Below are 12,737 nucleotides of genomic sequence, written 5' to 3'. Positions count from 1 at the left end.
CACACACACACACACACACACACACACACACACACACACACACACATTCTTTAAATGGTGGCTGGTGCAACTGCATTTAACCCATTCTGGCTTGTCCTTCCTCTGGGGGGCAGCCAGGAGCAGCGGGCACCAACTCCAAATGTCCATCGCTGGTCAGACAATGATCATTGCATATTTTTGGTGGGGGTCCTTACCAATGTTTTATGGAAGAAACACCATGTGAGCACGAGGAGAACATGCAAACTCCACACAGAAGGGCCCCTAATCGGGAGATAACCCACCTGAGCTTGGTGCCAACAGCACCCCTGGTGGGCAAGCACTGTGCCACATTGCATTGTGTGCACATACATATATTTTTGTACTTTTATTACTGAAATGGTTGTCCAGTAAGAATTAGAACGAAATGATGCAGCAAGCACCACCCCTCTGGCGCTACAAGTGAGTTAAAACGAACCCCAGGCATTTTAAAAGAATGTTTGCCCTTCATATGAACCCTTGACACAGTGTTGATACCAAAGCATAGAGATAACGATTGACATGGCTATAAATTTTCATCAACCATGAGCACTGAGAAGAAAAGAACATGATGGTTTGTTTTTAACACCGGCATGGTAAACAGTAACACGCACACACACACACACACACACACACACACACACACACACACACACACACACACACACACACACACACACACACACACACACACACACACACACGGGTTAACAGAGCTTCACTGCTGCCAACTGAAAGTAGATTATGGTGTGGTGACCTTGGATTGGGGTTTTGTGAACTTTGGCAGTTTTCAGAGAATGTGTCAGTATGAGAACTTGAGAACTATCAGAACTTGAAGTGTTATTTAATGAAACAAGTATGTGTCTTAGTATTAATTTGTCTGTCTTTGGTAACTTTTATCTTTGTACTAGAAGATGGTGAGTGTTTGAGCAAGAATTGCAGAGAGAGAGTTGTGTTTTTTTTGTTTACTCAATTACAGTTTTTGTCAATTGTTTTCACAAGTTTTCTGAAAACATACCTCATATTTTCAGAACTCTACACACATCCAAAGAAACACACACACAAAAGGCAAAGCTCCACAAATCTCCTGCAAAATGAAACACTGCATTCAAAACATGTCTTATGTCTTCAAAACATTTATTTTGTGTTGACATAACACACACACCATCATATGAATAGACATATAATAGGAACCTATTGAGCACTGTTGTGCTCAATGTAAAACACTACTGTGAATGGAAAACACTAGTACGAATGCCTTATCAGGAGACGTATTCCTTTTGCATGGTTAGTGTTACAGTTACTACGTATGTACAGTATTCTGTTATAAAATATTTTTGTACAACATTTTTATACTCAAATACAAAACACACAAATAAACCAGCCAGGGACGGCGTATCAATAAGCATGCGATCGTCCTTCTCCATCATCATACATGTCCATGTATGTGTTTCTGTCATAGAACAGCAGAACAGGCGTCGGGCGATAACATATGAGCTGTCTCTGCTCTCTAAGCGCTGCTCTCCTCAGCATGTCCTGACTGCTGGGCTAACTGTGAACGATAAATCACCTCCTGTCCATAGTTGCGTGCTGCATCCATAGGTCACTGCTGCGCGTCTGTCAGCTGGTTGTACCATAGGTCACCAGGTCAATCAATCAGCAGGAATTTGTACCGTCTGAAATATATTCCTCATTCATCTGGTCCCGATACAGCCTGCTTGATGTGTTGATCCACCAAATGCTCAATCAATCAAATCGGCGTCACTTCTGTCACCAAAAATGTCACCTTAACTCAGAAATCAGAAGGCAAACAAGGAAGGAACATCAGCAATTGTGCCTTTTTCGCAGCAGAGAGGGGAAAAAATCTTGGCGGAATCACAGAGCTGTCAAGCCCGGCGTGTCATGAAAACACCATCATGTGAAGAAGACAAATGAAGTTATGGAGCTCTCTCTGCGGGGGTCTCCTGTGGCTCATGTTTTGTTGACTTTCCATAACGTGAAACAAGATGAGCCCATGCCGTACAATGCCAGCTTGCCATAGCTGTTTCTCGCGAAACCCACTGCGTTAGAACTGATCCATTTGAAACTCTTGATCATTTTATCAAATCTCTCAAAGAAACAGACCCATCATTACAGCATCTCCCTCGTCACCTAAATGGTTTCTTCTTCCCTCGCTCTCGAGCTCCCACTGTATCTGCCTTGTGTTTCTCTTTCTCCCTCAATCTCTTCTGCAACCCCCTTATTCCTTTTCTTCCTCTCTTTCTCTCTCCTTTTCTTCCTCTCTTTCTCTCTCTCTATCTCTCTATACCTACCTGTCTATCCCTCTCTGTGGGGCTGCTGCTCCAGTATTGATGGAAAGTTTGGTATTTCAAGGAAAGTTACCCATGCCCGAGGCAGACAATTTCCAAGGTTAAAACGACCCGCTCAGCTGTTTTATCTTGTCTCCTCTCTCACTTTATAACGAACCCCCCCCTCGCTCTCTAGCTCCCGCCCCCTTTCTCTCTCACAAGTCTTCCCAGCCCTGCTGGAGTCAGATACAGTAAACATGGCATGGAGCAGGCAGCTCGTCCAAGTCTCTTATCTTGTCAAAAACTACTACTACTCTAACTCCTAATAGTACTGCATAAATATGATTACTAACTGCAAGCAATACTTTATCTTGCCTTACAGATCTATACACCGCGTTCTAAATTATAATACAAATTATATTTTTCTCTGATTTTCCTGAATAGTCGATGCAAATGACAGTCAGTATAATTTTCAAGTCATCAACCGTTAGGGTATAATTCAAATGTTATTGAACAAACCTCCCAATGATAACAGTAGTTTTTTCAAAAATAAAAAACTCAAAATGCACTGTTCCAAGTTATTATGCACAACAGAGTTTCAAAACATGTTATAGGCTGTAAAGAACTGAAAATGGTCATTTGTTGAATTTGCAGCATTAGGAGGTCATATTTACTGAAATCAAAAGCTATTTCAATCAAAAACATTTTAACAGGCCAAGTTACATGTTAACATAGGAGCCTTCTTTGATATCACCTTCACAATTCTTGCATCCATTGAACTTGAGTTTCTGCTTGAATTTCTTTGCAGGATGTCAGAATAGCCTCCCAGAGCTGCTGTTTTGATGCAAACTACCTCCCACCCTCATAGATCTTTTGCTTGAGGATGCTCCAAAGGTTCTCAATAGGGTTGAGGTTAGGGGAGGATGGGGGCCACAACATGAGTTTCTGTCCTTTTATGCCCATAGCAGCCAATGACACAGAGGTATTCTTTGCAGCATGACAAGCATGAAGATGATTTTGCTACGGAAGGCACGGTTCTTCTTTTTGTACCATGGAAGAAAGTGGTCGGTCAGAAACTCTATATACTTTGCCGAGGTCATTTTCACACCTTCAGGGACCGTAAAGGGGCCTACCAGCTCTCTCCCCATGATTCTGGCCCAAAACATGACTCCGCCACCTCTTGCAGCCTTGTTGGGACATGGTGGCCATCCACCAACCATCCACTACTCCATCCATCTGGACCATCCAGGGTTGCACGGCACTCATCAGTAAACAAGACTGTTTGAAAATTAGTCTTCATGTATTTCTTGGCCCACTGCAACCGTTTCTGCTTGTGAGCATTGGTTAGGGGTGGCCGAATAGTAGGTTTATGCTCAACTGCAAGCCTCTGGAGGATCCTACACCTTGAGGTTCGCGGGACTCCAGAGGAACCAGCAGCTTCAAATACCTGTTTGCTGCTTTGTAATGGCATTTTAGCAGCTGCTCTTAATCTGATGAATTTGTCTGGCAGAAACCTTCCTCATTATGCCTTTATCTGCACAAACCCGTCTGCGCTCTAAATCAGCCACAAATCTCTTCACAGTACGATGATCACGCTTAAGTTTTCGTGAAATATCTAATGTTTTCATACGTTGTCCAAGGCATTACACTATTTGACGCTTTTCAGCAGCAGAGAATATCCTTTTTCTTTCCATATTGCTTGAAACCTGTGGCCTGCTTAATAATGGGGAACGTCCTTCCTAAGTAGTTTTCCTTTAATTGGGCTCACCTGACAAACTAATTATCACAGGTGTCTGAGATTGATTTCAGTGATCCAAAGAGCCCTGAGACACAATACCATCCATGAGTTAAATTGGAAAACAAAAAATTTAATGAATTAAATCCAATTTGCATAATAATTTGGAATGCGGTGTATTCACAACATCTTGATGGGCAGAGCAGTGGAAGCAGAAATCTTCAAATAACATTCTGCTCTGGTGGAAATACATGTAACCCTGATTTATGAGCTACATGGCTTCATAAAAATAAAAAATAAAAAAACTTTGGAAATATCTTTTCTAAATGCATTAAGGATTGATTGGGTTAGGGTGCTGCATGATGGTGCATTGTGTTTTCTGCTGTGCTGTGTGGTACTGCAGTGTAGTGCTGCTGCTCCTTTCAGTTTGACCCAATCAGCTTCCTACACAGAGCCTCTCCATGCCAACACCATTTTGCAGCATCACTCTAATGAATCATCCAGCTGCAATAGAATGGGTGTACAGTAATTGAAAGGGCTTTTTTTGGGGTATTCACACTGCTCTGCTGCAGCATGTGACCTTTCACCCCTCGTTAAGTTCCTTTTATTTTCTTGCCATCCCTCCTTCGCTCACCTGTCTTGTTGTTGTAATTAAAACAGGCCTCATGTCACTGTGCCGTAGCCCAGTGGAGGACGACAGGCAGAGCAGCTGGTCAGATCCCAGTTTCCCCCTGTTCCTGCCATTAGATTAAGTTATGCCGCTGTCTAATTCAATTAGCCTGCCGACTATTACAGAGATCAGAGAACAATGGCTGCAGATAATAAAACACACAGCCTTCCACTCTGGAATCCACTCTGCACGTGTGTGTGTGTGTGTGTGTGTGTGTGTGTGTGTGTGTGTGTGTGTGTGTGTGTGTGTGTGTGCGCACGCACGCACGCGCATGTCTTGTGTGTATGGTATGTGTGTGTGTATGTGTGTACATGTATGTATTCATATATGTGTGTGTGTGTGTGTGTGTGTGTGTGTGTGTGTGTGTGTGTGTGTGTGTGTGTGTGTGTGTGTGTGTGTGTGTGTGTGTGTGTGTGTGCGTGTTCAATAATGTGGTATGTGTGGAGGTATGGGTTTATCTCACTATGTGACCTAGTATGTTGGGTGTCAGGTTCATGTTGCAACTAATTCATTCAGAATCTATTTGTTGGCTCATCCATCCATTCATTCATTCATTGTGTCCTTCATTGAGCTGCCCTGCACTGGGATGGTCTCTCCCCTTCAGGGAAACTATGATGCTATCTGCCAAGAGGGGATTGGAAGGGGGCAGGGGGGCCTATGAGTGGATGGCACTGATGATTCACATTGAGATGAAGGGTGGGGCTCCCATGTGCACACACACACACACACACACACACACACACACACACACACACACACACACACACACACACACACACACACGCTTATCTTTGGATGGGGGAAGGGGGCTCTGTGTTATTGACCCACGGATTCTTTACATTGAAGAGAAAAGAGGGAAACCCAACACAATAACTGATCGTTTCTTTATTTATAACTTCCTTTATTGCCTGTTATGTATAATCCTCTTATATCTGCTTTGCTGGCTGCCTGGCCGTCTGCCTGAGTGCCCCGATTCATGCGGCTTTATTGTGCGCTTCCAATGAAGATGCCCTCCCACCTTGATTGGTGTGCATAATCAAAGGCATTAAAATATATACTGTATGTTCTTTTTCACATTCCTTAATTGAATCCTTGCTAGTCTACTGTATGTTGAAACCTAAAAGTCAAGTCCCTTCTCCGCATTAATTCAGCTAGAATGAGGGAGCACCCAAACTTATATTTGTTATTTTTCAAACTGTTCTCTGATTGATGTAGAGATCTTGATCTCATAGTGTTGTCCGTGTCACCCAGCCGTTGTTCTAGTCTCCATCCTTGGGCCCAGACACATTCATTTCCTAGAAGTCTGTAACTCAGTCAGCCCAGAGCCCATAGACTGGCAATCTCATTACAACACAGTCTGGTATTTTGCCGAGGTACACTGCACTGTAGGTTCTCTGTCTATAGACACCAGACAATGGTTTATGTATACTTGGGCAATTTTATGTGTGTGTCTTTGTGTGTTTGCCATTGTAAAGATTTGTTTTTTTTATGCATGTTCAAACCTTGAGAAGATGTGAATCTTTCGTTGCAGTTTTAGGTTAATTCCAGTTTGTTTGTGTGTGTCGGTGTGTGTTCATGCATACTTGTCTTTGGCACTGGCCCCAGTCTGACTCCCCAGCCAGTGTGTGTGGAGGAGGTCCAGAGTGCTGCTGTGCTGCTATCAGAGCAGAAGAGTGAAAAGCTTGTAGCCTGCTGAGAGAGAAGGCTCTGCCAATTAGCTCTCCCACCGCTCCCCCACTCCATCAAAGAGCGATTCAATACTGCCGTTCACCTTCTCCCGCATTGGCTACAGCGGAGGAAATGCACAAGACTTAACTTGAGGGGAATGTAAAAGGACATAGCAGGGGGAACAGCAAAATCAGGGAGGAAAATAATCAGTTCAGAACTACAATAGAACGGTGTCTTGTAGGGCGTTATATCGATGTGATATCAATATCGAGATTTTCATCATCGTAATATCGTGACATAGTTAAATGTTGTCTTCTAATCACTGTGTCTATAGCTGCTTGATGAAGGCACCAATATTCATCCCCAAAATATCGTCAAGTTTTCAATATCAAGGTATATATTTTGTGATTTTGATTTTGTCAATATCGCCCAACCCATCTATTGTCCTTAAATATTTGTATTTTTATTTAGTTTGTTGTTTTTTGTTTGTTTTCATCTGTTTTAGATCACGGGAACATCAAAACATAAACAACATAAATACCTAGACCCATTGCACCTATGTATCTCTCATTTTGCAGCCGCCTGTGGGGCCTTTGTTCCCACACTGGCACTACACCGAATCTCCCCTCTCGTTCTGTCATTTAGCGCTCGGATTAAAAGCGAATAAACAGAGCAGTAAACCTAAAGCACTGCGGCACCTTTACCCCTCGTCTGTGCCAGCACCCCTTTTAGCTCTATTGACATCAGAATGAATGTGATCCTGCGCACCGTGGACATGGGTGTTTGTGGGTCTTAATGGCCGTGCGCATGCTATGCATCCCTAATCTGCTTAATGGAAGCAACATCAATCACGGCCACAGATCACCTTTACTCCGCCTTTTACACAGTGCTTATCCTGCTATTTTCCATTGTCCTCCATTGGCACTTTTCTAAAGCCGCCATTTTGTCGCTGCAACTGGTGATGGACATGATGGGAGGCTATTTGAAGGCTCTAGCTGCGTATTGTAGCGCTGATTGTTATTCTGCAGGCGTGCATGATGGAAGTGCAGCTGTTATTACTGTGGCCGGCCCTTCTAGGAGGCCACCCAGGCTGCCTGATATTTGCACCATAACTGATTTTTTTCTCCTTTTTCAGAATGTTAATTAATATGTTGATTTTACCGCTATTAGTATTTTTTTTATTTCTACCACTTTGTCCAAAGATGTGAATGCGTCAGTTTTTTTTCTGTCATATTTTTCACCTGTGGATACAGTGTCTGTAATCCCTGCAGTTGGATAAATTTGCTCTTTGCTTCCAACTACTTGATTATTTATTGTTATTTACTTTTAAACAATGCACCAATAGATACATTAAAAAAAATAGATTAATAAAGTTAAAATATCTTCAGCCTTTGCAAGAAAGTGCTATAAACTGACTGACAGACGAGTGGCACCCGGACGAGAGAATATCAGACACAGGGTTAAATTAAACAAGCAGTGGAAGACAGACAGTTGGGTGGACAGACAGACAGGTAGACAGACAGGAGGGTCCAGCAACCAGGGTCTCCCACCAGCCTGCATTATTGATGGGCTGTATCTCAAGCTGCCTCCCCCACTGTCCTCCAAATGCTAATTGTTGGGTCATTGTGGGGGTTGGTTCTTTTCTTAAATAAGTCCGAGTGCCACCTGGAGGGTAGATATATACATTATATAGCCAAGCCAAACCAAATACTCCATATACTATATACTTTTGGACTGTGATAGAAAAACAAAATAAAGTAAAACACATGTCGATTTTTCAACCAATATTTGACTATTAGGAAACATGCCTCAAATCATCCAAGGCCTTGCGACCCCCCTGCGATCTCTGGTGACCCCCTTTGGGACTGGGCACCCCAGGTTGGGAAACATTGCTCTCAACTATACCAGCAGGTGTTTTGAAATAAAGCTTTGACATTCTGTTTGTGTGCGTCTGTGCCTCGGCTCCCCTCCATCAGTATTTCCAGGGGGGGGAGACGATGCCTGGGGGTGTTTGTCACGTTACTATCATGGCATCAGGGTCTTAAACACCAGGCCTCCAATTCAAGCACATTGTTTTTTGTCAGACAAAATCATAATGAAGTTTAAGGTTTATTTTAGCTTTATTATTTTAGTTTTTTTTTAAATGTATTCATTCATTTATTTATTTTTAAAATGTAATTTTTTTAATTTGGATGTCAAAGGTTTAGGGACAGATTTCACACGCCCGTTTAAAGGGAGGGGCTCTAGTTATGGGAGGTTTAGTAGGAGGGGAATGGGGGTTGGGGCAGGGTCAATAGAAACCTAGGTCAGCATTCTCAAGGTCAAGGACTGATCGAACAGAGGTAATGAACAGTGAAAGAGGAGAGGAGTAATTGGATGAAGAGAGACATGAGAATGGTGGCCAGCACCCTCCTCCTTCATCTGGGATCGAGGAAAGAACAAAAAACTGGCAAGAAAAAATATGCAGGAGGATATTGATGTATATAGATCAGACATGCGATAAATGGACAGTATGCGACAGAATGAGAGAGGGAGAGAGAGAGAGAGAGAGAGAGAGAGATGGAGAGAGAGAGAAGGGGACAGAGAGAGAGAGAGAGAGAGAGAGAGAGAAGGGGAAAGAGAGCGCACCATAGATACGGAGAAAGGGGGGGGGCGGCTAACCTTCAGGCAGCAGACAGACGAACAGACTGTGTGGGAGGTCCCAAGGCTCATCTCCAATGCATGTTGCTCTGCATTAGCTCTGCAGCCATACAGCGACTGGACACAGAGAAATAGAGGAGTGGACAGAGAGGAGAGACTGCACAAGGGACAGATAGACTGAGATAGAAAGAAAATCTTATAAGATAATTGTCTCCAATCATCTATCCATCCATCAGTCCTTCCATCTATCCATTATTCATCCAGAAATTAGATCTGGCCTGAATGGACAAGAGAAAGGGAGGAGGGGAGAGAGGATCGTCCATGGGCTGGGGCAGAGGAGGAGGCGGAAGGTCTCGGACAGCAAGTGTTGTGATAAATGAAGTCGAGGGGTTCAGATGAAAATCTCCAGCTCAAAGAGAGAAGGTATTTATAGCTCCGGGAATTCGACAGGTCTTTGATGGGAGTCAATCGTATGGGAAGGGGGGATTTACACCGCTAGAAGTTCGGATGCAGTTAGGGGCAGGAGGGAAATGGTTTGGCACAGATGAAAAGAGGCCACCGGGAGAGAGCGAGAAGGTGGGGGGAGGAGGGGAGAGAGGAGTGAGGAGCATGATTGAGGGGAGTGCCCCACCTCCAAGAAAAGGAAAGGTTTGTGGTGCTCAGATGAGTCAAGGTCGCCCTGCAACCACCTCACCCCTAAACGTATATCAGGGTTAGGATCGTCGTAAAGAATCTTATCATCACAATCATCACATATATGTCCTCACATACCTCTATATATACGCCTATGAGTATATCAGTCCATCTTGGTGAACTGTCATTCCATATGCCGGAACTGTGTGTGCTGGGATGTTGTGGCATTCTTTGAGAAGAAAGGCTTCCAGTTCTTTGATGGATGAAGGACGTGGATATGTATTTTGCACTTTTTGCTCTTTGTGCATAAAGGCTCCTGGCTTTCTGATAGGATGATTGGGGCGGGTGTTGGATGGGGAGTGTGTATGGGGGCGTTATCGTCCTGGAATATGTGGGAATATGACGTCCGCCTCATGGGACGTCATGAGGCAACGCTGTCTGCTCCATTCTCCAGGTCTTGTAAAATGGCCTCATAGTCTTTGGCCATTATACAACCACGCAGAATAACTACTACACCAGACTTCCACAAGATGACTGCCCCTTACCATTACCGATCCACCACCATGTGGAAACAGACATGGTGGTTTGAAGGCATCCTTAGAATTTGTCGCCAAACGTAAACCTGGATATTTTGCGTTTTTGGAGTTAGTTGACTCATGTTGCTTTTAAAACTCTGATACCAAGGTTGTCTCCCTCTTTTAGAGCTGGCAATATACTGCTCAATTTCCAGTGTGGTTTGCTATATTTTGTCGTGTGTGTGTGTGTGTGTGTGTGTGTGTGTGTGTGTGTGTGTGTGTGTGTGTGTGTGTGTGTGTGTGTGTGTGTGTGTGTGTGTATTATAGATATACTGTTTATGCATCTTTCGGTGTTTGTCCCCTGTGTGTTGTGCACACATTTCCACATTTACAAGATACGGTAAGATAACACTTTATTGATCCCTGGTGGGAAAATTCATTGCCTTGGCAGTGATCTCTGTGCCATATGAACGCACTGCCACTCATCCGAAGATGATTGAAGGATCCAGCCGTGATCTTGGCATTATTGCAATGGTCAAAAGCCACACACTATTCATACGGATGGGCTGGGGTTGTTTTCATTCATGTGCTCTACTTCTGTACTTTAAAAAAGAATACAGCACTAATACAGTAATACACAAATACAATAGATTACAACTGCAGATGTAATCTATTTCTACTGTAGGTCAGTGGAGATGTCTACATAGCACAGATAAGCTCTAGCCCTGATATGAGAGTGATGAATAAAGGCTGTGTGATTATGGATCAGCTGTCTACTTCTCCAGGGGTGTGGGCATCTTTGTTAAGCATTAGGCTCTAAAACCATAACCTGCAGTGGGACATGTTTCCGTTGAAAGATTAATTGGCAATGAGAAGGACTAATAATAAACAGCTTGGTAGCTAGCTGAATAATCACTCCTGTTACGGCGAATGTAACCTTTCAGTTTTCTGGCTGCATGTTAATTTATCAAAGATGGGGCTCCTGGGATGCTGTTCTTATTGATTATCCTCAATAGTTTTGTGTTTTTATATGTCACTGAGGTGAAAACTGAAAGAATAATATATTTATAATATTTTTAAATGTATTTTGCTTGTTTGCTATTTTCTTTATTATTATTATTATTATTATTATTATTATTATTATTATTAATATTATTATTTTTATTTTTATTATTATTAATAACAATAATAATAATAATAATAATAATAATAATAATAATAATAATAATAATAATAATAATAGTAGTATTTGATATCCTATTAATGTAAAGCGCTTTGAGTTGCACGTTGTCTATAAAATGTGCTATACAAATAAAGGTTATTATTACTATTATTATTATTATTATTATTATTATTATGAACAGGCCAGGGGTTAATTGAGGGAAAACAATAGAGTGAATAAAGGAAGAAATGATGGATTGAGAAGAGCGAAGACACATGACCTTGCTGGTTCTGTGTGTCTTTATGTCTATATCCCTTCACACCACTGTGCTCTGCTGCTCTTGCACACCGCAGGATACACCACACACACACACACACACACACACACACGCACACACACACACCTTGTGCACATGCACACACACACACACACACAAATGCCTGCAATCACACACAAAACAAAAACAACAGAACATATAAGGACACACACTCAGTTGTACACTTGAGAGTACATATAGAGTGAGAGACAAGGGCATACATGCTAAGACACACATACACACACACACACAGACACACACACACACACACACACACACACACACACACACACACACACACACACAGACAGACACTCTAGAGAGAGGGTCTATAATGTGTGGGTGTGACTGTGAGCTATAGGAGATGACAGCAGTGCCATATGCTGAGGTATTTCTGCTCTCTATGTGCTGGGATACATCTCATGCAATTATTACACAGCGTCCCATCTAATCCCTTCTGCAAACCATCGATGTTTCTTAAATGCTGCTGTCAGGAAATGATTGTTGTCTGCTGTATAAATATGTTTGTTCTTTGCTTCCAACTAAATAAATAAATTAAAGTTTTGTGGCTTAATAAGCCACAAACCTGTTTCCCAGTCATGCAGAGCTGTTCATCATGAGCCTGTGCTGTTATTGTGTTTTTCATTTGAATTAATTTCTTCATTTTTTTTACATCCACATCCTCTATGCGACACTTCTGTTCATTTTATTCTATTTTTTATCTCACAATATGTTCATTCGTTAAGCTGTATTGTGCCTTCGATATAGCTGGATGTCAATACAAGGACATTGAGAAGCAATGCTGTTATCTTACTTTTGTGTCTGCTGTGACAGGCTGTCTATTAGCTGTCCACAGAAACAACATAATCAGCCAAAAATGTCATTGTTTAATCTGCTGTTATGTCTTGAACTGTGAAGCAAAAACATTTCAGCTCAATGCTCTGACTGGTCTGTCTTGGTGAATGTGCACCACTTACAAACAATTCATTTGCACGCTCAATTAGGGGCTGGTTTCCCTGGTTTTCCTATTTTTTCCCCTTTCCTTTCAATAGGTTTTGTTTGTTTCTTCATTAGACACAATAACATGATAGAAAA

General features: G+C 42.3%; 1 protein-coding gene across 1 annotated transcript in view; it reads left to right on the top strand.

Moving 5' to 3' along the window:
• Positions 1 to 12,737, top strand: part of xpr1a (xenotropic and polytropic retrovirus receptor 1a) — a gene marked incomplete at its 5' end in the record, with an annotated part of 89,410 nt that overhangs the window by 7,539 nt on the left and 69,134 nt on the right. The window lies entirely within an intron of this gene.

The sequence above is a fragment of the Zeus faber genome, assembly GCF_960531495.2.
Source record: "Zeus faber genome assembly, chromosome: 1".
NCBI lineage: Eukaryota > Metazoa > Chordata > Actinopteri > Zeiformes > Zeidae > Zeus > Zeus faber.
This window is presented reverse-complemented; position numbering and strand designations above follow the sequence as displayed.